Source organism: Oncorhynchus mykiss, chromosome 3 (genome assembly GCF_057628025.1).
Source record: "Oncorhynchus mykiss isolate SJ-2025 chromosome 3, ASM5762802v1, whole genome shotgun sequence".
Classification (NCBI taxonomy): domain Eukaryota; kingdom Metazoa; phylum Chordata; class Actinopteri; order Salmoniformes; family Salmonidae; genus Oncorhynchus; species Oncorhynchus mykiss.
Genome location: NC_143024.1, coordinates 44,199,233 through 44,203,109, shown reverse-complemented (window position 1 = coordinate 44,203,109; position 3,877 = coordinate 44,199,233). Strand labels below are relative to the sequence as shown.

Here is a 3,877-nt window from a genome sequence, read left to right as displayed (position 1 = left end):
GATGGCCTGACTGGCACTGCCGACTACAGACCATACCCAAACCCACTCCTTCCCCCCATTCCCTATGGTCTCCTACCCTTACACGGGGGGGGGGGGGGGGTCGGCATTGTACTTGTGTGAGGCATGTGGTGTCAGTTTGTGTCCTATACAGAATTGTGAGTGTGTGTCTGTGAGCAGGTTGACTTGTATTACCATTGACGTGGGGGTTTCAGTTCACATGCTCGTGGTCTGGTAGGATGAGGGAGGTTACACCCCCCCCATGTCTGTTGTGCAACAGAAGGGAAAACTATATCTGTATTTGGTGAGGGCTCTCACTTGTAGGGTTATCAATTGTGCTAAAAGGAATGAAAAACAAGGCCATTTTTTATTTATGCACAATATCAGGTCCTGGCCATCGGGAACATAATAAAAATGTGCTTATACTTACTGAGAAGTCCTATCCAATGAGAGGGCACTTTTCAACACTGTGGTCAGCTTACCCAAAGAAAGAATGGTCAAATCTTACAGCGAAATAAAATTGTAATCTGTCTATCAAAAGGTGGGACCGCTGTCTGTTGTCTGTTGTCCAGGTAGGGTGGGGCATCTAGGAACCCCCTTATTTGAGTCATGGTAAAACAATTGTTTTATACCACAGACACTGTTCTAAGTGTTTCATTTCCCAAGAAGCACTTGTTCTCCATGTTGGTTTCTAATTTCACGCTCCACCTCAGTACTCTCCATCAGTCACCTCTGGAAGCATGTCATGTCCCTCTTTCTGCAATAGGCATTATATCAAGTTTGACACCAAATAGCTAATAATGACTAAATGTGGCAGCAGAGTGCAACCGAGCAACTAGCCTCCCCGATGTTAGTTGGAACACATCTATTTTTCTAATATATTCTTGGATGAAGTGTTCACGTTAAATGTCCTGTAGTTTATATACACTGAAACCTTATATGAACAGAGCATTATAAATCATACTCTCTGTCAGATGTCTCCAGATAAGCCAGCCTCTCGTTTAGGAAATGAGCCGTCCTGTGTCAACATTCTAATGTTCATAGAAACTCCACCTCGCATCAGATATCAGGCTGTAAAAGAATCACCTGTAGCCTTTTGGAACTCCTCTCCCTCCTTATATCAATCAAGTGCAAAGCTTCGTTCTCACACCGGCCAGATTTTAATTTCTCTCTAAGCTTTATTGGAATTTGATTTGCCAAGATAAAGCTTGAGCAATTCATTTTCTTTCTCCCACTCCTCACTCATCCCTTCAAAGAAACTCCATGAAATGGGCATAAATGTCTCTGTGCTGTGCATTTCTGAGGAGGGAATAAAAGGTATTTTTTTTGATGACAGAAGTTTGTGTTTTATTCAAATGTATACTGCCAATACTGAGCAGTGAATAAAACTCTAGCAGACATTTGAAATGTGGACAAAACCATGACAGTAATCACTTTACAGTTTGCAATGTAACCCCAAGCTGTATAACAGCCCTACTCAGCCTAGACTAGTGCTCTAGCTCTAATTTATACATAATTCATCCAGAATCGGTGCTATTGAAAAAGTGAATCCTTGATATTCTGTCAAATAATATTTCAAGATTGACCCAATACTCCAGTTCTTGCAGACTTGCGTCATCTCAGAGTGTGATCTCACTCGTTCCTATATATTCACTCTATAGAACAAAAAAAACTTCCCATTTTAATTAAGGAAAAGTGCACTGGGTTCATGTCTATGGGAACTGCCTGCTCCACTCTTTAATAGTTTCTCTTAGCATCTTGGACGAGCATGCCCGTTCCACATCTGTCAACGTCAATTACCCCGGGATTAACCCTGCCTCCACACAACAACTTCCTCCACTCCCCGATACACACAAACGCATACACGCACGCTTATAAAATTGGTCACAATTCTCCAGTACTGTCTCTACATGGCCAGGCGTAAGTTGGGGCTGCCACACAAGTTGCCGTTGGAAGTGCAGCGAGGGCTGAACCCGCTGGATCGCACCGCTGGCCTCTGTATTACCCGCACATTTCTCAAACAGATTTTCCCCAAACTAGATTGTCTAGATTCCCGCTGCAATTAAAGCATTTCTCCCATTCCCCACTTCTTTCTTCTCTGTCCCTTTGGCATCAGAGGCAACCATGTTGGTCAAGTCGTCTCGGTGTTCCTGGGCCAAGGCTGACACAAACCGTTTGCGGAGGCAACTGTGATTTGACAAACAAAAGGAACAGAGGATTACTGCTCGGAGGACGTCTGGGGTTTGAGGAGCAGTGAGAATCTCACAGGGCGTGCCATTGTTTCCCAACCACAGAGAGTTTTTGGCAGCCACCGGCCCTTTTCTATTCCTAAACCCGAGGAGTCGGCCTGCTCTGGCAAAAGCCTCATGAAAGAGACATACAGAGGTTGCAGTGGAAATGAGAAGCGTTTGTGTGCTTAGAGGCTGTTGGCGTTTCGCTGGAATGTTAACCCTTTTCTGGAGGTGGAAGGGTGAGTGGGAGGGAAGGGAGAGGAGTTCTGCCATATGCTAAGGATGCTCTTCACGAAAATTTCGAGTCACTTAGACTTGAACGTACACGACAAAAACAATGTCTAACAACATCGAATACCAGATTGCTGATAGGGTGATCGGTTGCAGCAATAGTCTGGTTTATTTTAACAGTAGTGTAATATTTGGGAGCCTTGGTCGAGTCCGTTTTTTTTCCTCCATTGGTTTCATGTGCATCGGTAGTAAAATTGTCAGTACAGAAATATTGAGAATGACATAAAGGCACTCTTTCTACAATTCAGCACGTGTGTGGGTGCGTGCGTGTCTGTATATGTGTGTTTTCACTGGGACCCTCTGCCCTTCAAAGTTGATTGAGGCGAGTGATAGTAATATTTGAACCTTGTGTTTCAGACGTAGGCTGCTCCACGTTGCTCTCTGGCCCGTCTGGTGAGACAGTAATGACAGACCTTATCAACCACATACCCTACCTCTTTCCCTAACGACAAGGACGTGATGGAGAGAGATGGAGGCAGCCAGGGCTAATGCAAGCGGTCGACGTCGGACTATCTTTAACATCGTTAACTGCTTGTCCATTTCCATCCCAGGCAGGGAGGAGGGCAGGGAGGAGGGAAAGGAGGAGGAGGAGAGACAGAGGAGAGGACAGGAGAAGACACATTTGGCTGCCATTTCTCAGAGTAAAGCAACGTCAGTTTCATGTCTCCTGCTAGACTGCATATACAGCATCGGCCCGAAATCAACATTGGGTACTTAACTATTATGTTTTCATTACAATATCCCGTCTTATGACTTCATAAACAATTCCAAAATGATGTATTATTATTTACAGAGCCAGGTGGTAGGGTGTGTATGGGCGTACCAGTACAATAATATTAAGTAACCTGGTAATAAATCCGCTGAGGGTTTTGACGATGTGCAGGTTGGAAACTCCAAAATATTCCCACCTCATTCAGGTCAATAAAGTTCATCATAAAAGGCTATTTATTTTTTGGTTTCTGTGTTTGGATTACGTTTCTGTTTCTCGTGGGAAAGGTTTACTCTGGAAAAACACAAACTGCTTTCGGCTTAACACTTGAATGCAAATTGTCTGAATGATGTTATGCCGTGTTTTTTTTTTAATGGAACTTTCGAGGGCATTGAAACATACTAATATTACCTTTGAAAAGGACGGAGACGAGTTGATCGCCCACGCTCTGGAGTGGATCCTCTGAGACGTCCGTGTAAATGGACGCTGGGGGAGAGGTTGTGTGTAAATCAGGGAGAAATCAATTCAGCAGCAGAGCTCGCTGTGCTAACGTAACAGAACGCTCATCAGTTCGACGGCCGCAAACGGAAATGTGAAAAACATCTGTTTCAACATCTCCCACTTCCCAAACAGCAATGTGCTTAAGTGG

At 44.2% G+C, this 3,877-nt stretch overlaps 1 long non-coding RNA gene across 1 annotated transcript; it reads left to right on the top strand.

The window, feature by feature from the left end:
• The first annotated feature begins 1,916 nt into the window (after positions 1–1,916).
• Positions 1,917–3,463, top strand: LOC149984556 (uncharacterized). The gene is made up of 2 exons (XR_016494905.1): positions 1,917–2,467; positions 2,877–3,463. It is a non-coding gene; the product is annotated as an uncharacterized LOC149984556 (long non-coding RNA).
• Positions 3,464–3,877: the final 414 nt, after the last annotated feature.